At 36.2% G+C, this 24,159-nt stretch overlaps 1 long non-coding RNA gene across 1 annotated transcript in view; it reads right to left on the bottom strand.

Moving 5' to 3' along the window:
* The window catches only part of LOC140510470 (uncharacterized), a 125,020-nt gene that overhangs the window by 1,390 nt on the left and 99,471 nt on the right, over nucleotides 1-24,159 (bottom strand). The window lies entirely within an intron of this gene.

Genomic DNA, 24,159 nt, shown 5'->3' on the forward strand with positions numbered 1-24,159 from the left:
GTCCAATCTCATTATTTTAAACATGAAGAAACAGAGGAACAGAAAAATAATTTGCCCAAATAATTAGTAAGTATAATAGCTGGAGTGTAGGTCTGGAGCTCTCAAGAAAGGTCAGAGTTATATATATGCATTTGGGTGATATCTATGTAGAGAATCACAGAATTCAAAGTGGAAAAAAAGTTAGAGAAAACTGAAACATAAAAAGATTAAGTGAATTGTCCATAGTAATACCAGGATTTAGTAACAGAATTGGAATATAAACCAATCTTCTTTGACTCTAGGTCTAGTCCTTTTTTTGCCACTTTACTACACATGGAGGAGAATGAGATGGCCAAGCGAGAGAGCATAAAAGTGAACAGGAGAAAGCTGAGGACAGAACCTCAGAACTAACCACCTACCTTGCTGTTTACTCATATGCTACTATTTACAACCCTGTGGATCAACTGTCAATGGGTTTTTCTTGGCAAAGATACTGGAGGAGTTTACCATTTATTTTCCAGTTTTAAGTAGGGGTTAAGTGACCTATTCTCATACAGCTTCTAAATATCTGAGGCTGAATTTAAAGCCTGGTTTTTGTATTCTTTCTAACTCTCCAGGACTAGTGCTTCACCCACTGCACCACCGAGCTGCCCAAATCACCTCTAAACTGGAATCCATGGATTTTGTTTTTGTAATATTTTACATTTTCTTCTAATTTTTCATTCTTTTGATTTTGTTTGACTGATTCTTGATGCCTCATAGAGTCATTAGCTTCCACTTGCCCAATTCTAATTTTTAAGCAATTATTTTCTTCAGTGAACTTTTGTACCCCCTTTTCCTTTTGGCCAATTTTACTCCTTAAGGAGTTATTTTCTTCAGTCAATTTTTGTCCTTTCTTTTCTAAGCTGTTGATTCTCTCTTGCATACCTCTCATTTCTTTTCTTAATTTTTCTTCCACCCCTTTGCCTTGATTTTCAAAATCCTTTTTGAGCTCTTACAATAGTACTTTTGGGGCTTGAAAACAGTTCATATTCCCCTTTAAGGCTTCACATGTTGATATTTTGACATTGGTGTACTCCTCTGAGTTTGTGTTTTGACCTTCCCTGTCACCATAGTTGTTTGCCATGTTCAAGGCTCTTTTTGGCTTTTTTGCTCATTTTTAAAATTCGAGCTTTGCTCCCAGGGCATAGGGGCCACTGTCCCAAGTTTCTTGTGTTGGGAGGCAAGGGCTTAGTCACTGGCTTTCCAAGCCAGGGCCTCAGATGCTTGTAGCTTGCCCGCTGCACCTAGTTGTGCCTACTGTGCCAGGGTTCCAGCACTCACAATTTGCCTTTTGTAATGGGGCTAGAAGTCTCACAGCTGGCCTGCTGTGCCACTAACCTGCTCTGTGCTATATCTAAGAACCTTCTTCTGCCTTGCCTGGATACTGCCTGCACTGGGCAGTGTTCCCCTTTACCCATGTGAAACAGACCTTTCCTGAAATCCTTCTAAGTTACCATAAGCTGGAAAATTGTTTCACTCCATCTTTGTGTGGGTTCTGTAGCTCCAGAATCCATTTAGAGGACTGATTTAATGTATTTTTCTTTTCCAGAGGGAAACTGGGGAGAGTTCAGAGCTCAGAGCTTCTGGCTTCTCTCTGCCATTTTGGCTCCTTCTCCTTTGTAATATTTTGATAACTGTGTTTTAAAGAAGTGGTTTCTATCATGATGCTATGTATCTTATTTTATTAATTTAAAAATATTATTTCTGAGAAGAGGTTCATAAGTTTTATCAGACTGCCAAAGGGGTCATGAACAAGAACAACACAAACACTTAAGAAGCACTTTCTAACAGGGTCATCAAGAAGACAATGAGATCCGTGGAAAAGGACAGAGATAAAGAGTTATGAAGAAAATCATAGTTGTCTCTGAAGCCAAAGGAAAACTTTGTGGTCACTAATCAATCAATCAATCTATTCATCATTATTAAGCACCAATAGCAGACAGATCAAGATGGGGAAGCAGAGTAAAGGTAGGGACCCTCCTGAGCTCTCCTTGCTAGCCCTCCCAATACCTTTAAAAAATGACTGTAACCAAATTTTAGAGCAGCAGAACCCACAAAACAATGGAGTGAAACAAATTCCTAGCCTGGCAACTTGGAAGGTCAGCAGGAAAAGTCTATTGCTTCAGGGTGAGAGAGGAGTACAGTACAGCACAGGTCATAGCAGTTCAAACCTGGCCCAAGAAAACCCAGAGCAGGCCTTGGGGTGACTGAATAGCCAGAAGCAGTGGCAGTTTCCAGATCTCTCAATCCACAGATGCTAATAACAACTTAAAAGGTCATCAGGAAGAGGCTGTCTCTTCTGAGTGAGAGAGGAGCACAGTCCAACACAGGTCATATCAATATAGCCCCAGCCCCAGGAAACCAGGAGCAGGCCTTGGGAATAACTGAATCAGCAGTGGTAGTAACTGCAACAGCGGCTGCTTCCAGAGTTTTAAGCCCACAGAAAGTACGGTGGTCAGACATCTGGTCAGAATGAAATTGTAGTGGTTATTTTTGCTAGCACTGAGGCAGGACTCTGATGCTTGGGCCATACTCAGATCTGGGTCCCAGTCATGGGTGACAGACCCAGGGTGAGAAGGAGCATTAGCAAATCAGAACTAGCAGCCACAGTGGAGTAGGACTCTCCTCATAGGTCCAGGGCAGAAAAGAGTACTTGTCATCACTCACAGATCAGAGCACAGGCTAGAACACCTCTCCTTAGATCATACCACCTTGGGAAAACTGAAAACTGATACGTCCCTGGAAGTATCTCTAAAAACAGCTACACAAACTCCGTGAAACTTGGAACAATGTGCCCCCCACCCTAGAAGGAGAACCTTACTTTGACAAACAGTTGAAAGTCAAGTAAGAGACTGGGAAAATGAGCAAAAAACAGGAAAAAAAAACCCTCTAACTACAGAAGGTTACTGTGGTGACAAGTAAGATCAAAACACTCAGAAGAAGGCAACAAAGTGAAACTTCCTACATCCAAAGCCTCCAAAAATAATACAAATTGGTCTCAGACCATGGAAAAACTGAAAAAGGATTTTGGAAATCAAGAAAGAGGTAGAGGAAAAATTGGGAAGAGATTACAATGGCATAGTATTATATTATAATAAATGGTGAGCAGGATGCTCTCAGAAAAACATTAAAAGACTTACATGAGTTGATTTAAAATGAAATGCACTGTGTACAAAGTAATGATATTATTGTAAGATGCTCAGCTGTGAATGACTTAGCTATTCTCAGCAATACAATGATCCAAGATAACTTTGAAGGACTTATGATGAAAAATGTTATCCCTTCCCAGGGAACGAATGGATGGTATGTGAATATAGATTGAAGTATACTTTTTTTTTTTACTTTCTTAATTTTCTTGAGTTTTTTGTCTATATTTTCTTTCAAAACATGAGTATTATGGATATGTTTTACATGACTACACATATGTAACCTATATCAAACTGCTTGCCTTCTCAATGGAGGTGTGGGTGGGGAGGAAGAAAGGGAGAGAATTTGGAATCCAAAGTTTTAAAATGAATGTTAAAAATTGTTTTTATATGTAACTGGGGAATTTTTTAATCAAGACATAAATATTAACAAAAAGAAAGATCAAAAGAAATGAGAAATGAATAAAGGCCACTGGATATGGGGACTAGGAGTCAACATCTGAACAGCTTTGTTAGAGTAGGTCAAAACAGATGAGCAAAAAAAAAACAAGAAAAAAAAAGAATATGACCACAAAGAGTTTTTATATTGCCATGGAAGACCAAGACACAAACTCAGAAGAGGACTACAATGTCAAAACACCTATGGGTACAACCCCAAAGAAAAATGGGAAGTAGTTTCAATTCTGTAATAGCAATGACCCTGACATACAAAGGAGGGCCTGCTATGCAGGTTCTTAGATCTGCTTTTCTAAAAGGAAAGGCAACTTTTGATTGGGGGAGGGGGGTTCAACAGCAATTTTAATCAAGCACATGTATCATTCACTTAGTTCAGGGGAAAAAGTCAGCATCATAAACTTCAAAGAAAATGAAGAAAAATCAAAATCACCAGACAGGGCTTCCAACTGCCTGACCATAAGTAATACATACATCACAGATCAACAGACAGATAATGGTCTGATCATACATCTATAGTTACCAGGAAGAGACACACCAATATCTGTGTGTTCAAAGCCAGGGAGCCCCTTAGTGGTTGTGCAGTCTCGTCCAGCCAAACAAACATTTCCAATGAGTAAGCCCCAAAGTAAAACCTCACTTTCGAGGATTTCTACATTTTTCAGAGCCAGAGGGCATCAAAACCCTTGAGAACCAGTGCCTCATTAACAAAAGGTGTGAGCCTTCCTACAAATCTTTCCTAATCAAACTCCCCTTAATGAACAGGCCCATTAATTGGTAGGGAAGATCTTTAATCTCATTGGCATGATGAAGCCCAGAAAGTACACATGAAAAAGCTCAAAAAGGAGCTTAAAATCATGTAATAGAGGTAGAATAAAAAATTGGGGGGAAAATCAAAGAGATGTAACAGAATTATGAAAAAAGACTCATCTTGGATAACTTCTTAAAAAGTAGAATTGGCAAGATGAAAAAGAAGATACAAAAATCTACTGAAGAAAACAACTTCTTAAAGAGTACTCTTGGCCAAATGGAAATGAAGATAATTGAGGAAAAGAGCACTTTTAAAATTAGAATTGCGCAAGCAGAAGCTAATGACTCTATGAGACATCAAAAAGCCATTAAAAAAAAAATCAAAAGAATGAAAAAAATGGATAAAAATGCAAAATAACTCATGAAAAAATCTACTGACCTAGAAAAGAGATCGAGGAGAGACAATATCAGAATCATTGGACTACCTGAAAGCCAGAATTAAAAGGAAGACCTGGACAGCATCTTTCAAGAAATTATGAGGCAAAACCAACCTAATGTCCTAAAACCAGAGGACAAAACAATCACTGAAAGAATCCACTGATCCCCTCAGGAAAGAGATCCCAAAACAATCAGGTCGAGGAAAAAATATTACAAGTGACCAGAAAGAAAAATACTCACAATCAGGATCACATAGGACTTGGCAGCTGCAACATTAAAGGATAGGAAGTTATGGAACATAATATTATGGAAGGCAAAGGAGCTAAGACCACAACCAAGAATCACTTATTCAGCAAAATTAATCATAATACATCAAAGGAAGAACAGTCATTCAATGAAATAAAACAGATTTTACAGATGAGGAAACTGAGGCAAAAAGCGTTAAATGACTTATCCAGGGTCACACAGCTAGTAAGTATCTGAGACTGGATTTAAACACAGGTCTTTCTGACTCCAGGTCTGGCTCTGTCTATTTCACCACTTTGCTGCCCCCAACCTTAGCATTAAAAAATCTCAATTCGCAACTCTTTTATGTCTCAGAAATCAGGTTAGTGTCACTCTTCAGAATGAAAATCTAGCCCTACACAGAATGACTAGATTGCTTCATTAAAGAAGAAAACTATTTCTTTTTTGCTGTTAACTAGAACTGTGGTACTAATTACAATTCGGTGTCTCCACAAGCCACCTGGAAAAAAAAATATTCATTTACAAGGTTATCCCAGTCTAAGGTACCCTTGTGGATATTTCTAGCTGAGGATAGCAGGCTTTATAATTGAATATATTTGCAAACTTTTTTTTAATCCAAAAAGCATGAGTATGCTTTTATTGTTATGAAGCAAATGCTTAAGGATTCAATTATCATAATTAGTTTTACTTTTCTTAGAAATAAGACTCTCCAAAAGACTTTCCCAAATAATCTGCAAATTTTAAGTATAAAAATAGAGAGAGCTTGAAAAAAATGAGAAAAGTTCCTTCTAAGCTTTGCTTTATTCCCTAGTGTCTTAAAAACTGCCATACTTATTTTCCATCCCCACCCTACCCCCAACCCACATGATTCCTCGTCCTATTTTGAGAATGACAACTATAATTCAATGCTAATAATAACATTTTTAAATTATTCATTCCTTATAGAAGATTACACTGACACCCTCCAACTGCTGTAGCCTCCTCTACTCAACTAAGATATAATATTTTTGGTAGGGATGGGTACAAAGAAACATCTCTGACTGAGGGAGCCAAGAAAAAAAAAATCTTAACACTCTATTGTCAAAAAGAAATGCTGTGAATTTGGAGGGGGCTAGGTCAGTTAAGTACTCATATATAAAAGCTGTGTAATGCATGACATAACATGTCTGAAAATAGACCCTTCATATATAGTATCTAGAAGAGAAACAGAGATTTAGGAACTCAAGCAGTCATCTAGTTCAACCCCTCATTTTACAGATGAGGAAAATGAGGTATAGGGAGGTCAAATGACTCACATACCTCAGTTCATACAAACTGAAAGTGCAGAGCTGTGAGCCGATTCCCTATGATGAAACAAGGTTCTCTTTTTGGTACATTATGATGAAGAAAAAAGGAAGGGAGAAAGGAAAGGGAAAGAAGATGCCAAGAGGGGGACAGAAAGGGGAAGGAAAGAGGGAAAGCAAGGGAAGGGAAGACAAGACAAGGAAAGATAAGGGGAATGAGAAGAAAAAATGGAAGGGGAAAAGGAAAGGGGAAGGGAATGGGGAAAGAGAAAAAACAAAGAAAAGTACAAAGGAAGGGAGGAAAAGGAAAGAAAGAAAGAGAAAGTCTGGCATTAACTCCATAATAGTGCTTATGCTTTGAAGAACTGTTAAAAGAAAAGTAGAGTCAAGAGTGAGGAAACTTGTTATTTTTTTAATGGCTTAATTCTGTTCCCCTAAATCTGACTGATTAGAGTCAGATTATTTTAGCATTCTGTCAGTTAGTCAACAAGCATGTATTAAGCACTTTTTGTGTGCCAGGCACTGAAAATTCTGTTCTCTTCCTCATCTCTTCCATTATAGAGCACTAGTTCAGCATAAACACAAGTCAAGGCGGGGAGGAAGGAGATAGTCTAGCTTCTTTTCTTTTTGTATTCTAAATAGGAACTGCTAAAAGTATTTGTTTAATTTCTCATCCAGAGAATATGGAGATTGCATTCTCACACTAGCATCTCTATATTAATCATTCTAATCAAAAAGCATTTATAAAGCACTTGCTATGTCCCAGGAGCACCTTACCCATTAGCAAAAAAGGCCATGGGTTATCTCAAAAGGTGACAAGGATGCAGGGGAGAAGGCATCTCCCACAGTGAGAAGTAAGGAATGTTGCAAGCTCAATAATCTTTTTGAAAATTGTATTTCGGCTTTAACAATGACAATAAAAATGTCACTGATTATTTGTCGAATGTCTTTGTTGTACAATGTACCCTTGAACGAATTTTTTAGACAACATTGGTAAGGTTTACCCTAGAAGTTTAATTCTGTCAATTAATTTTCCTGCCCTAATTTGTAAAGGTTGCTCCCATATTTATAATAAGATACAGTAAATAAACAATAATTATTGATATTAGTAGAGCGATTAATAGTTGAGGCTTTTGAAATTACAGAGACCTCCAAATTCCCCCAAATCATTTCATCTCCCAAGGTAAAGAGAGCCACCACCTAGAATGAGTAACATGATACCAGGGAAAATGTCCCAAAATTAAGTTTATAGCTTAAAACAGGGGGGCTCTAACCTGTGGCTATTAACAGTCAGTTAATGAAAGATTCTCTTCTGAGTACAAACTCAGTTCTGCCCCCAAATATACTTGAATTATTTTTCCAGTGACCGAACTGTCCCAGTTTTCTATGCATTGCCCTTTTCTTTCCCTTACTTCCTCCTCACATCTTCATTTGGCTATTTTCCACCTACATGTTCCTGTCTCCAAATCAGACAATCAGAGGTCATGCCTGCGTAGTATGAAGACACTCACCTATGCACTTTTCTCCTGCTCCAGCTCACATAGCTGCCTTATTCTGCCCCTTCTTCCTATTTTCTACCTCTCTTTCTCTGAGAACTGTAATCAAATCTATACTTGCCTCCAAAGGGTTGTATTAATGTAGGGTTCTTTTGCTCTCGTTCCATCTTTTCACTTCCAAAACCATAGCTTTTAATTTCCCCTCCCCTATTATACTAAAGCAGGAACATGCTCATTTTTGAAATCGTATTCTCAACGTTTGGCATAGTGTAAGCACAGTAAGCAACTAATAAATGTTTTTCTCCCATCCAATCAGTTGTGGTTCCTTTGGTTATAATATCATTTCCTTCTTCCACTACCTCTTACCTGCTACCTCCCTAGTTAAAGCCCCACTGAGTCCGAGTCTGGACTATTATAATAGTCTTTTAACTACACTAACTTCCTTCAGTCTGATCCCTTTGCAGTTCATCTTTTACAAAATACTAAAAACTAAGGCACAAACTACTCTCCCCTACTCAAAAACTTTTAGTTTTAACCAAGTAAGCACCATGATAAAAGCCTAACGACTTGCATTAGTTCTCTACAATCTGGCCTTCCCCTACATTTTTAGTCCCATTTTGTTCAGGGAGGAGAGGGAATGATATAGAAAATTCCCAGTATGGAAATTTCCTTTCTCAGGACAGGTTATCACCTGTTCTACAAGACATATTCTTACAAACTCACAGCATTGAGAAATTAGGTGATGTGTCCAGGATCATACTGTGCTGGTGAGAGGCAAGACATGAAAAAGCCAGGTCTTCTTGAGTGCTAGAGTAGTCCTTTATATACTGTGCTATATTACCTGTTTTCTAGTCTTCTTTCACATTAAGTAATAATCTTTCTTACATGTTGTATATGAACTGGACTGCTAGTTTTTCCCCTAATCTGGCTGGGCCCAGTGTTTGGGTCAGACCTATTCCTTCCTCATATCCATTTTCAAAAGCTGTATATTCCTTTAAGATTCAGTGAAGGTGTTGCTTCCTATGTGAATGACTTCCTTAATCCAACTAGCTTTAGGTGTTCCTCAATTTTCCTAGATCACTTCGTCTAGATCACTCCTTTGCCCCCATTGTACACAACCTTATATTCACCTGTGTAAGAATATACCCTCATGTGGCTGTCACCATACCCATGCCTGAGAAATAAGCTAAACATTTAATGAAGGCATGGGCTGTGTCAAATTTAAAAAATAAATAAATATTTGTTGTGCAAATCATAATGTTTAAAACATTTTACAAACTTTGAGACACTATATAAATTTCAAGAGGCACTGGGTATAATCAACTATTTCAAAAATGTTTTCAGTTAAAGGAAGAAAAGTCAGGAAAAGAGCTGACTAACTAAAAAAGGTCAATAAAATACTTTTTTTGTTGTTTTTCTAAAGATGGGAAATCTGAGTCTATCTCTAGGGAGAGACAACTTTTTTTAACAACTTTGGTTTTTTTTTTAACTCAACTTCTGCTGAATTTCTTTTATTGGTCACTCATTTATTTCAAGAATATTTATATTAGGTATTTGCATATTCATATATATATCTAACACTGATAGTTTGCTAATATAAACTGAAAGCATATCTGAAATAACATATGTATTTTTCATTTATAAATGTACCATATTTAAGACAACACATAAGCTTTTATTTTCTAGAACTACAATGAAATAAACTTTATTTTTACAAGAGTTGTCCTCTACACATCTCTAAAATGATCTGAATTATCACTGGGTTGGCTTTTATTTCCTCTTAAGCAGGTGATCCTAAAATGGAATTCTTTAAAAGAAATTGTAATTCAAGGATTGAATCAGTCCCATAAGTGGACAGAGCAAGGCCAGAAACTAACCACATATTTTAAAAGGTTTTGAAGTGCTCTTGAAATACAGGAAGATCGAAAATAAATGAATCATGACCAGAGTGAATAACTTTCATGGGCCTTGGACTGTTTCAAAATACTTGGAAAATTCTTGTTCAAGGAGAACATGGAAGCCATGATTCCTGTCTTAAAAGCATAAAAACATTTTTCTTCTATTACACTTTCTAATGTATAGATTTAAGGAGAAATCTGTTAACATAGGTGATATTTGACATAGTATTCCAAGATCCACATCAACAAAAGAAATGTTATTCTTTTAATATATTGTGGTTTCCAGGAGGATGATGGTAAAGATGGTAACATTTATTGAATTTAAAGCAGAAGATTCATTTAAAAAATAGATTAGGAAATCAGAAGGACATATCTATCACCTATGGCCTTATTGAGTTTGAACTAAAAAAACTTCATATACCTTCTTCCCCCCAAATCCAAGGCCCTTAAATACCTTCTATGGTCCTTGCTTTTCTTTTGCTTTTTCTCTAATGATAAGATTTTTTTTTCTTTTTCTTTTTTTAGAGTTTTATTTGTTTTTCCTATATCAGATGTACATAAACCTAACTTCTGGTTCTACTGTTCTGATAAGTGTGGGCATCACTTCTAAGGCAATGCCTAAGAAGGTCACAGACATACCTAGTTATAGAATGGAAAGGGAGAGGTACCTATCTATGTTTGCAGATTGTACTATAGATCCTAACAGCATTGTCATTCAACTCAATAAAATGTGACTTAAGTACATGCTACACACAACTCTAGCAAAGTAGCACAGAGCATTGGACAAAACAGAGTTTGGATAACCTGGGTTCAGATCCTGCCTCTTCCTAACAATGAAACTCTAGGCAAATCACATGACTCGTGGCACACCTGGGCAACTATCTAAGACTTTAAGTTGCATAACAGATGCCAACTGAAGATTTCTTTACTCAGCACTTTATGCTGATGTAATCACAAATGCAAGTCAAACCAATGAATCAGAACAGACATGACATCAGTCCTATTCCCAAGGAATTTGGGGGGGAAGAAGGAAGAAGGGAATGTGTATACCAATACCAACACCAATTTGGTATTGGGCAATGGGTCATAAGTGCAAAGGACAAGTAGAAAGTGCCATGAAAAATCTAAGGTGAAAGAATTTACTGCAAAGTTATCAGTCAAGAAACACTTCATGTAGTATGTAGCACATGAATTGTCATTCAGGAAGAGAAGGACTTCAAGAGATAGATAAGGGGCATGACTTAGTTCAGACTTAGAAGAGCAAAGGTATAAAGCTAGAAGAGAGAAGCACAAAAGTCAGGGAGAGACAATAATCCATTAGGAATTGAATCTAATCCATTTAGATTAGAATAAAGGTCAATAAATATAAAGCAGATAAAAAGTAAATAGAAAACATTGGGAATTCTAACAATTTAGTGAAACAGAATCAGAAAAGGCTTTAGGTTAGAGGTGGAACTCGTTAAAGTGATTAGGAGGGCGGTGGTGGCATCAACAAGAATAAACAAATTCAGTAAATGCGTGGCTTTTGGAGAAAAGTTGAAAAATTCAATTTTGGACATGCTGAGTTTAAGGAACCAATGAGACACCCTGGAGGAGACAGCAAGTAGTTGGAAATTTGGGACTACATCTTTGGGGAGAGGTTTTAAGTATGGATACATGTTTGGGTACCATTCTAATACAGATGATCATTGAAATATGAGAGTAGTTAGGAACACCAACTGAGATAACATATAAATTTTAAAAAAAGGAGATGGACCAAAGTACAACTTTGGAGAGGTTATAACTGATAAGAGAGGGATAAGGAAATATGCATGAATAAACTATATGGAATTACTTGTCTTCTTGATGGGATTGGGCGAGTAGGGGAGGAGGAAGGGAGAGAATTTGGAACTCAAAGTTTTTTTAAAAATAAATGTTAAAATTTGTTTTTACATGTAACTGGGGAAAAATAAAGTGTTATTAAAGAGAGAGACAGAGACAGAGAGAGAGAGATAAGAAACTATCCAAGGTAGGTAGATAAGGAATGGTGAGAGTTCTAGGAGGAAAACTATTAGACTAAATGGAGGAAAGGATAAAATGATCAATATTATATTCTAAAAATAGCTTTTTGATTGTGGGGTGAATGGAGTATAATGTTAACTAGTATTAAAACTGAAATTAAAATACTTTCCACTAGGATATACAGCATTATTTATCTTGATTAAGAAAGAATAAAACAATACATAATTGGCCCAAATAATAAATAACTAGTGGGGTAAGTGCTTAATCTTACGATTATTCAAGTGTATAGCTGCTAAAAAATGCTTTAATTCTTTGGCCAAGTTTATTCTTATGTAGTAATCTAATGTTCTTTATGCTAAGGAAATAATTCTCTATGTGTATTTTGTCTTGTCATTAATTTAGATGCTAGGTTATTTTAGTTCTAGAAGTCAATTAATGTCCATTACCTTAATTCTACAGTTTGTCACACATATATTATCTATATATATTCCTATAATAACTTCTTGGCTGTTTAATTACTATTCAGCAGGGAGGAAATTGTTTTCCTTGGAGTCACTGGATCACTTTTATAAGGTAATTTGTTATTCATGCTCTTACTATATTTACAATTGTTAACTTCAGAGCCAAGCAGAATTAAGCTCTTCTGTCTGACACATATTTGTTGTGTGCTCCTAGACACATTCTTTAATCTCTCAGTCTTCTAAACACATCATTAAGACCAGAAGTATAACTTGTATTGATAGAGAAACTTTTCACACCTAGAAGTTCCCCATGCATAGCCTGCACCTAGAACAGGATTCTGTTTGCTATGCTACATGAAATCTTTCCTTTTGGAGTAATCAGATTGATCCTTTTTTTTTTTAAATCATAATCCCGTTTACAATTCATTGATTTTTGTCCTGCTAACTGCCTACGTCATGATTCTTTGTCTCTAAATTTACTTCAAAAATTCAGCTGTCCTGCAATGAGTTATGTTTGAAATTCAGCTCTCTTGTTAATCACTGTCATATTTTCATGTCCAGAAAGTCTGTTACCCTTGTAGGAGACAGGTCAACACCAGGGAGTTCTGGTCCGGTATCTTTACACCACCAAGCTGTCCTTCAAGGATGTCTGGTTTTTTATTCAAACAAGCCTGGTCCACACTCTCTAACCTGTAGGTGGACTCATTTCTTAATCACAGGAGGGAAGGAAGGGGTTGTGGGTAGCTCCTCATTCCCAGTTTCCAGTTGATCATATTGTCCCCCACCCCCATGATGCTGTCTACTCTACTCAATTACATTGTTTTTTCCATCTACTCAACTCTATTTTTTTTTTTGTTTTCTTATACTTTCCAAAACTATATGAAGGCTAGCAAGCCCTACCTCATGGTCTTTGGTCATTGATCCAATTTATTGGTTCCTGTTAGCCTAACAAATTGATTATGCTCAGATCACTGCCTCTCAGTTTACCTTAATTTTCAAACATGACACCTTTTAAAGGTATGAGATAAGAAGCAACCTTAGAAAGGGCACTGGACTTGAAGTTATTTATGAAGACTTAGTTTCAAATGCTACCTCAGACACTAGCCATGTAGTTCTAGGAAAGTCACTGAATTTCTCTGTGTCACAGGTTATTTTTTTTAATTTTATATACAAAATGAAGGATTTGGACTCAATTGTCTCTAATATTCCATTCAGCTCTATCTTCCTGTTGCGGAAGACTTTTAACCTGGTTCTCTTGAGAGCCCAAATAGAATCTTTCTCATCAAAAGGTTTGCGTGATTGTTGGTCAAAGATAATGAGGAGCTAAACTGAAAGGAAAGTAAATTGATTAGTGGACTAAGGAAGAATGTTAGTTTCTTATGGTATAGACTGGGTATTATAGCTTTTTAGGCTCATACAGAGTACACAGCCAATCAATAGTATTCCTTAGCTTGAAAGAAATAGAAAAAAGAGTAGAAGACTTAAGATGACTAGAGTTGTAAAGCTCAGGTTTACTCCTGTGGAAAATATCTTTTCTATGGTTGGTCTTATCAGAATCTCCTGTGTGGAGAAGAAAATCTCTAACATAGTATATGTCTCCTTTTAAAATTTGATCATATAAATAGAAATAAGTAGAAAACTGCTCATCCAATTTTTACCAGTAAGGAGGGAAGTAAAGTACAAATCTCATAGTTTGTGACTCCAGACAAAGAATTTAAAATGTTTACTTCAAAGTAGATGTATCACAATGGAAAGCAGACCTATTTATTTCTTTGGTATTAAACTACCTCCTTCAAACACTTTATCCTCTAGTAAAAGGAAAATATATTTGAAAAGCTTAAACTGTTGCAGGGTCATAGAAACTTACTTGTGAAAGCTATCTCAAGAGCTCTTTTAGTTTATCCCTTGCATACAAGGTTAGAATGCAGCCAGATGACCATTCTTATTTACAAAATATTTTAAGGTTTCCTAATCCCTTTTCCTACAAGTATTTGATGCAGTAGCTACTGCATTTATTATTGACTACATTTGTAAGAAATAAATTAAAGATCCAGGAGGTTAAATGACTTATCTATCATAGCATGTCACCAGTAAATGTCAGAATATTCAAATCCCAGACTCCTGGCTCCAAATGAAGCATTCCTTCCATTCTGATATTCTGTCTCTATAACAAAATAAAGAGCATACAATAATACGTACAGTACCTGCTGCATCAGGTACTTGTTTTCTCCCTCAGCCCAAGTGAAATTTGGGATGGATTCTCTAAATTTGTGCATCTTGCATTTCTTTTGACCTACTTCCATTCTGCTTTGCTCCCAGAGTGCAGCACTTTCTCTGATGAGGGCATGCTATACTGAGTGGTCCTGTGCCAGTATCTCCCAGGTGACGTAATCAAATCCAAAGTTCTTAAGAGAGACCTTGAGAATGTCCTTGTATCACTTCTTCTGACCAACATGTGAACACTTGCCCTGAGTGAGTTTTGCATGAAATAAGCTTGTTTTTGGGGAGAGGTTGATTTTTGGGGGGTGGGGGGTTTGGCAGGCTTATATTTGGCATTTGAACAATGTAGCAACATTGAAGTTGTACTCTCTGAAGCAGAGTTTGAATGTTTGGCAGTTTAGTTTAAGAAAGGACCTTAGCATTTGCTATCTTATCCTGCCAGATGACCTTCACAATCTTCCTAAGACAACTCATATGGAAGCAAGCTTAATTTTTCTTGTCTCTGAAATTTTGGTGAAAATACCTCTATTATAAGTAATATTACAGGGCTTTGTTGAGCATCAAATGAGATGACTTGAAGTCCATGCCATTCATAAACGTTAGCCATACTCCATCTTTTTGAATGTCATCCTCTACTCTACAAGGAATTGTGCTCCCTAGTATCTTCACTGAATTCAATGGTTATCTCATAGTCCTTGACACCTCATTTCCATCATCCACAGTGACTTTATCATCAACCTTGATGTCAGATTATAGTAAGGATATGTTGAATCAAGCCTCAGCAAACTTGTATGCCAAATATTACATTATATTCATTTATATGACTACTCTTCTTTTTTTTACAATTAAAACCACCTAAAATTCACTGTGCTTTTTGTAATCACTAGAAAAAATAGGTAATGCTCCTTTCATAACTGCCAAAATTTTTGCTCAGTCTTATTCTACTATGTTTCTTTTTTCTATGAAAGGTAGAAACATCGTGTATCTCTTGAGATAAAAAGTACTAATCACCATAGGTAGATTTAAATAACAATGGATCCAAAAGAAACATTTTGGAAAGGCAGGTCTCAGTTATCTGAGATTGGCTGGTTATCAATTTCCATATGAGCTCTGCTTTCTAGGATGTTCAACTTTAAACTTTTTTCATGTACTCTTTACTCTAGACAAACTCGGCTGCATCACTCTATTGAGTAGTACCTCATCCTTTGCCCCTTCCTCCTCCCACACAGATACACCAGCACAGAAAAAGAGAAAAGAAATAAATATTCTGCCAGACAACATGTTAATGCCTTAGTAAAAAGGCTTGGTGAAGAATAGGGTAGATGCTCTTTGCTCAGTAGGTTTGGAGATAATCTATAGGTTCAATTATTTGTGCCCTTTAGATATGTATAGCTCACCATACAGTTGACCATAATAAAATACTATTATCAGTAATATTTTATATAGTTGATTTGTAGGGAATTTTATAATGCAAATTTCATTTGGGTTCATACCCATATGCCTCTAGATCTATTAAGAAAGTTGAAATACATGGAAAAAGTATGCGATTAAACATTCTCATTAGAAAGCACTTAAAATGAATACTGTTTAAACTGAAAAATTATTTCAGGAACTAGTTTTTTAAAGGAAGATCAAGGCTACCTTTCCCAAGTCTCAAACTTTATTGCATGCCCCCCATCACTTTATACTGTCTATTTATGCAAAGTCCTTTGAGTGTTAAACTGCTTTCTCTGCAGTCTAGTTGCTTGTTATAAAACCTATTTTCTCTCAGTACTTTGACAGCACATCAACCAACAAATCTCAGTAGTGACAAACTCTAATGATTGAAGCCCTTATCTTGATTTCTCCCCGTATCTCAATACATTTCTGATTCAATACTGACTTTACTGTTATTAGCTCATCCTGCCTTTTACTGTCTCCTTTCATCCATCACACATAAACTGCATGTCAAGACCATAATCATTTGAACCAAGAAAAGGTGGGTGAACGGAAGACAGAAAGATGAGCTTTAGCTTTCAAAATGTCCATGATGTGTGTATGGTGCCACAAATTTACTTATATTAGTTCACAACCAAAAAAAAAATCCCACCTTTAGGACCCCCAAAATGGACTTTGCTAATTGTCAATAGGAAATATGATAAAACTGTTTTATTTAACAGAAATCTTCCACAGTTTTGCTTCACTGTCTTGCTACTGACATTTGAAAGCAAGTTAGGTATATACAATGCTGCTTTCCTTATGTAATCTGCCAATCTCACTTTGCATAGCAGTCAGTGGTGGACTGTACAGGACTGCAAACAATAAAGCAAATAACAGACTTGCTTCAGCAACACAGAATAAGACAAGCTAGAGATCATGAGTCATGGTAGCTGGTGAGAGAATTTGAATTAATTATAATAACGTTTTTTTTCAATCCAATGGGGAGAGATTTTGATAGTTCTTTTATAGGTTGGCAAGGCAGTAAGGGAGACAATTTGGCACTCAGAGTTTTAAAAACAAATGTTGAAAATTGTTTTTACATGTAATGGGGGATAATTAGATATTAAACAGATCCAAAAAAAAAAAAGAATGCTAGACCTAATGAAGCTGAAGAATGACCAAGCTCTATATCCCTACTTAGTCTGTGGCATGTCTGGGAGGAGAAATTCAGGCAATGTGATTTCCTATCTGACTTGGCCTACGCTTGAATTACTCCATTCCTAGAAATATGAGTAATCCCAGACAAAACTGTGAAATTTGGAGGTGGAAACAGAGTGGGGAGAGGAGTGTCCATGTTTCTTTTCTCGAGTCTCCACAAATAGTGAACAAAATTTAACATGGTCTCATGTGCCCTACATCAGGGGTTTAGTATAACTATGGAGGATTTCAAGCTATAATTCCAAACAATCTCTGATTTCGAATTTTTGAGATAATAGATTCTTCTACACAGACATACGCACGCACACACACACACGCGCACACACACACACATACGCACACCTCAGGACCTTCTTCTCCCATCAATGTCATTTCAAGGAATATTCATTAAGTAGCTACTGCGTCTAGCATTGAACTAACCATGCTGGAGGTATGGAAAAGTATAGCTCCTGCTTGAGGGATCTTAGAGTCTGTTAAATGAAACAAAATTGCATCCACAGAACAGAGAATATGATACAATATACAATATAATGTTGAACTGAAAACAAAAAGTTCTTTTGCTTGTTGTCCATGAGGATGGCAACTGCCATGGTCTGAGTCTGACCAGCTTAGTTTAGGGGACAGAAAAGTGTCATATCTCATCTAGTTGTACAATGTATAACACTTTCACTAATTTAAATAGGTGTTTAGTGGTTGTGTAGCATGTGGTCCTAACTGGTAGAATGACAATCCAGATTAATACTTGAAGATTTAATGTCAGGAAGAATATAACTGGGAACAAAGAACTCAAGCAAACCGTAATAGTAGTGACAACTATTTCTATTTTGCTTTCAAGTTTGCAAAGCCATTTCATGTACTTTATCTCATTTAGGTAAGTGAAGTAGGAATAACCATTGTTCTTTCTCCCACCCCACATACACACACACTTTACAAATGTGGAAATGGGTTGAAAGAGGTTAAACACATAAATACATAGTTAATAGTATTGAAGGTGAGATCATATGGTCCTGGATTGAGAAGTGTTAGGGCCCTCAAAGATCATCTAGTCTAGTCCAACCCCCTCATTTCATAGATTACCCACAGAGGGTAAATGAGTTGACTAGAGCATTAAGCATCAAAGGTAAGATTTAAACTAGGTATTCTGACTCTAGACTAGTGCTCAAACCTAGGTCTTCTTACCTTCAAGTAGTATATATTATACTAAGCTGCCTAATAGGAAAAATTAGTCTACTAGGTTTTCCAGATGTTCCTTTTCATTGGGGGCTGAAGTGAGCAGGCATTAGAAATTAACACCCTCGTAAATCTCCTCAGATCGTTAGGCAACCATGGGTTCATGGTTCTATGCTATGCGGGGGGCAAAATGAATTTCTGAAATATCATCTTTATTCTTTCTGAGGTCTACAATCTAATTCAATCTTATAATTCCTTTAGGTGACAATGAACACAATGAATAACATTGGGAAAACTGTCTTTCCTTGGGTCTTTTTTTTATTTTTTGGTCACAGGGGAAGGTGGGGCAAGAATCAACAAAAACTGAATACTTCTCTAATAGGTGAGCCTCACTGAAAGTAAACCAACTAGCAAAAATCTGAAATTAGAAAAAAAAGATGAACCACCATGGGAAAAGGTTTCATTTAGGAGTGTGCTAGCAAAAATTTAACAACAACTCTCCAAAGGAAAAAGAAATATGTACGACGTACTTTTAAAAATATAATCTGCATTATTAATATTCATAATTTGAAGAATATCATTGAAGTATACCCTAAAATTTTGGTTGACATTGCTGCTCATGTTAAACAAATTCCAGGGATGTCTATGGACCCAAATAATAAAATTATACATCAATAATTTAGATATTTTTCTAATTTCTAATATGAATGAGCATTTTGGAACAGCTGGAAGCTTGATTAGCTATTTCACCTTTTTTATGGGTATTTGGTGCTGTGTAGAAAGCTGCTTAGTGATTCTTTTCCTTTTCAGAAATGAATTGTCTATTCTAATGCTAACATTTCCAATATTGATCCTCTGCAGTTCTGGGAACTTAGTTCTCTAGTACTGGAAGATCTAGTTGAGAAATTGTATCAGATGTTCCAGACAAATTACCAGAAATCAAGTGCAAGTAACTTTTGGTTTCTTTGTGTGTTTTGCCTGGAGAGGATGGGGGTTGAAATGTGAGCACTCTATGTGAGAAATGTACTTGGGCTGTTGTTAATATCAGTGTTTCAATGAATGAATGACTTCAAACATTTCCTAATGACCAAGGAAATATGCGTCACCTTTGCAAAGATTCAAATGATCTAGCTTATGAATATTTACATGTGCATATTTGTGTCAGGATTCATTAAAACAATTCAAGAAACAGAGTGGGAAATATCATACTTCCAAACTTATTGTGAAAACTTACTTCTACAGAATGACCATTCTGAACACATAATGGAACAGAAAATTTCACCAAAAATTCTAGTCAACTTTTTCTTAACATGAGACAAAGAAACAAAAAAAGAGTACTGAAATTGCTTCTCCTTTTAAAAGTTGTGCTTCTTGAAATAAGAGTGCTAAAGGGGAGATGGTATGTACTTATTGACACTTGGACCTTGTCCCTGTAAGTGACAAATGTGGAAGAAAACTTGCCTTCAAATCCAGATTCTGCTGCTTACTACCCTCCTCAGTGTGGGTAACCTAACCTCTCTGATGCCTCAGTTTCCTTATCTATAAAAGGAGTTGAACAAAATGACTTGTAGGGACTCATCAAACTTTGAATATCTTATCTTATCCTTCCTCAGAACTCTACTTCTACTGGGCAGTTCAGTGTTAGTCTGTGACACGAAACTCTTAATACTAATAGCAAATCAGTTTCTTCAAAAGAGGCATTGTTCTGGGTAACTATTATGTTACATATTTGGGATAACAGGATGATAGATCTAAAGCTATAATGAACCTCAGAGTCCACTAGTCCAAATGTCTCATTTTATAGATGAGGAAATGGAGGCCCAAATTATTTAATAACTCACACAAGGCCATGCAGGTAAGAAATGTCAGAGGCAGAATTTAAACTCAGGTCCTTTGACTACAAAGCTAGAATCTTTCTAGTATACAATCCTGGTAAGCCTTTTAAAGATTTTTAATTACATCACAATCATGATCTATCTCTTGATGTACCTCCCCTTATTTGTATTAAAATTGTCTATGTAAAGGATCTATTTTTCCATTATATTTTCCATTTAATCAGGGAAATATACTATTAGCAAGGATATAAATTCGGTAGCTAGGTGAAGCCTATGATAATTGCCATGGGTGATATAATTTGGGAGAAAGTTTATTCATAATAAAAGTGCTTATAGAAACATGACTTTCTACAAAAGCAGGAGTTTTGTCCTTGTGAGCTGTTGTACTACGTCTCTCTCTTTTGAATTCTCACATTTTGTATCTCCCACATCCACTGTCATATCCTATTTAGTCTATACTTCTATCTGAATATGTAAATTTTCCAACTAGACTGTCCTTGAGACCAAAGTCTGTCTTGCTTATCTTTGTATCTTCCTCAATGATTAATCAGGTATCAGTGTTGTGTACATTCAGCAAATGTTTTTTGAATGAAGGAATGCACACACATTTTTGTAGAATACTGTTCCAGTCTCCCATATTCTCCCTGCAGTGAGTTATACTTGGTGGCATGCTTTGTGGTTGGCATTGGAGACAAAAGCTCTTCAGAGATCATCATCCCACCTCTCTGGGTAACTATCCTGAACCTCCTTTCTCCTCTAACCCTTAATTCTATCCAAATTTCCCTACACATATAATAAATGACATAACTTTCTACTTAATTCAGAAGATTGGTAGCATCTGATGAAAAGAACGTAACTTCTCTCCATCATGCCTCAAGATTTTTTAGCTTCATCACCCATTCTTGACTTACTGTGTATGTCTTTTATCAAAAGTGATAATATTCCTTACTAAGATCTATATACTTTCTCCTCTCTTCTTCAGGTCATTGCTATAGCAATCATCTTCCCTTTCTCATCTGTCATCAGCCTCTTCCTCTTTACCTCCTCCTGAGGAGGTAATCATTCCCCTTGAGCCTCCCAGGCCATTCACCTGTCAAGTCAACAAGCAATTACAATGTGACAGACATTGTGCTATGTGCTGGTGTCATAAAAACAAGCAGAAAGTCAGTCCCTATCCTCAAGTTTCTTATATTCTAATGAGAAGACAATACTTATAGCAAAGCTAAGAAGTAAGAGGTGAAGGAGCACTCAGGCTGGAGCATGATAATGAAAGTGTAGACAGTTAGGAGTATATCCAGGAGTGGAATGAAGGTATGATTGGTCTGATCATCCTAAAAATAGGGTTCTGGGAAGAATCAGCCCATCAAAGGAAGAGGCTAAAGGAGTGGAAGGTACTTTCAGTACTTCACAAGTCTAGATGTAAAGATGACTCTGTGGTATGGTAATGGATAATAGACAAAGTGCAGAGTCAGGAGTAAAGTCTGAAAAGGAATATTCCCTTCTCTTTATGAAAAAAGTAAAAAAAAAAAAAAAAAAAACAACCAAAAAACTCCATACCCTGAGGAATCACTTAATCCTCAACCCTTTGTGTTCTAGCTTCTACTGTATTTTCTCTCCAAGGCCATAGATGTTCTTCTAATCACCAAATAGAGTGACTTTTTTCTATTTATCAACCCACTTAACTTCCACAGCATTTGTTGCAATTAACCACTCTCTTTTTCTGGCCATTTGTGACTTCAAAGACAACATACACTTACCTGTCTAATAATAGTTCCTTTTCCAACTCCTTAATTCATCCTTTTCCTGATACCTTTCTGTACGTTTTCTCTCTTTATAATATAATTCCCTTCCATGACATCTTCTTATCTCTAGACCTATATTCCCAACTTGTTACAAAATAAATAGCTCTCTCCCAAAGAGGTCACACTTGATTGTCCCACTAGTACTTCAAATTCAATCTGCTAAAACCAAGCTTATTACTTCTTGATCAATGCTACCTATTTCTAACTTTATACTTTATGGTGAGCCAAATCACACCATTTATTGCCCAGCACTTATTTCCCATGCTATCCTATTTCTGAACACTCACTTACATTATTCCTTGTGCCCAGAACACACTCTAATTTGTCTACCCCACTCTCTTCAAGAAGTAGCAATGACATTTTTTTTTCTTTTAGCAAATAGCTACTGGGTTTCCAAACTAGATGATGAAAATAATAGATATTCTTTTTTATCAATTGAACTTTAAGATGAGATCATCCTGTAAATGACCTAAAGGCCTTGAACACATTAGGTATATTCAGAGGATCATGGATGCTTTCTCATGGGAATATGAATGAGGGGAAAAGAATGACTAATAAAAGCTAAAGACAAGAATACCTCCTAGGCATGGAGTAGGACCAGTATTATAGGGTAGTACTTTCCAGTTTATCAGCCCTTTGTGGGTAAGACCTAAACTGGCACTTACTTAGTTAATTGCATTCAATGCTTTTATTATGGAAAAAGGTTATTTTATTTTCCTGCTTTCCCCCTCCACCTATTGCTTCTCTACCAAAACATTTCTAATCAAATGTGGCATGAAGTGAAAAAGTTTCACGTTTTCTTTTTTAAATTAGGTTTGGGGAAAATCTTGCAAAAAAGAAACTCCCTTTAATATGACATCAAACAGTCTCAAAAATCCAGCATTGTATGTATTCTACAATGCAGCTAAACTCAGATGCTCTTTCAGAAATGAAATAATGGCAAAATCTAGAACACGCTCATAAGAGATGTCATCTGGGAAGAATTTATACAAGAGTAGAAATAAAATCTGTTATCATTAGGAGACAAATTGATGATTTGTTAATGATGAAGCTTCATTACTCCTGACTGAATCTGATTTGTAACAAAGGTCCAGCTGCACATTGAATTATATATAATGCTAATGCTTAGCATTTACATACATATTATCTTACAAACATTAATTAATCCTCATGATAAAACTTGAGAAAGAAAGTATCTTCCCATTTTCCAGATAAGAATACAAGAGAGAGCTATGAATTGATGCAACAAAGGTACAAAAAGCACCAGTGCCAACATCAGAACTCTTGAGTCATATGTACTTGGCTCAGGCATTGTAAAACTTCCTTAAACAAATACCACTTAAAGGGTTTAGAAATTTTGTTATATCATCATAAACTTCTCTCAGCTTTGCACCCTGCTACTTAACTTTCCTTTACATAAATGTGATAATAAAGGGAGCCACCATTCTGTCTCACATCCATCAGATGAAGTTGACCAAAAAAAGGAGAGGGGTGGAGAGGAAATGACATGTTGAGGCAGCTGGGGGAAAACAAATATTTTAATGCATCACTGGTGTAGCTGTGAATTATTGGTCCAGCATTTCTGGAAATCATTTTAGAATTATGACACAAAAGTTACAAAATTGTGCATACCTAAAAGCTTCTCAAAAACTACTGGCACTTTGCATTTTAGGATACATATGTCAATGAGATTAAGTGCATGTTGGATTAACTAAAAACAATTATTCGTTCCCATTTGCTATGGCTTGTCTATATGGATTGGCAACAGGATTTCTAAAACAGCAGTTCTATACATTATACTGCACTAATATAATTCCTGAAAAATAAGATTGGCTGAATTGGCTAGAACCTCTATTCAACTGGTTCATTTCTCACCAAGCGGTCAGCCACAGGAATCTGTACTGAATAACATGTCAATACAATGACCAAGCAGACCAAAGCAAATACAAATTGAATCACTCAATGAATAATTTTTAAATCAATAAAATGAAAATAAACTTTTTATTTCAATGACTTTCATGCTGTCATGCCTAAAATACTAGGTAGCAAAAATACCAGAATTAGGAGGGAGACATTAAGAGAGTCTCTGGCATTATGAATTAGAGGAAACATTGACCAGAGATAAGATCCCTTTAGACAGAAGTAGAGAAAGAATGAAAGAGAGCCCAAATGATCTGATCATTTGGACTTATTGGTGATAAAAAGAAATCAGCAGAGTACACTAAAGAAGAAATTAAAGGGGCCATGTTGCCATAGTAAATACAACTAGTTTCCAAAGCAAAGGATTATTAATCATATTAAT

Source organism: Notamacropus eugenii, chromosome 6 (assembly GCF_028372415.1).
Source record: "Notamacropus eugenii isolate mMacEug1 chromosome 6, mMacEug1.pri_v2, whole genome shotgun sequence".
In the NCBI taxonomy this organism is placed as follows: Eukaryota; Metazoa; Chordata; class Mammalia; order Diprotodontia; family Macropodidae; genus Notamacropus; species Notamacropus eugenii.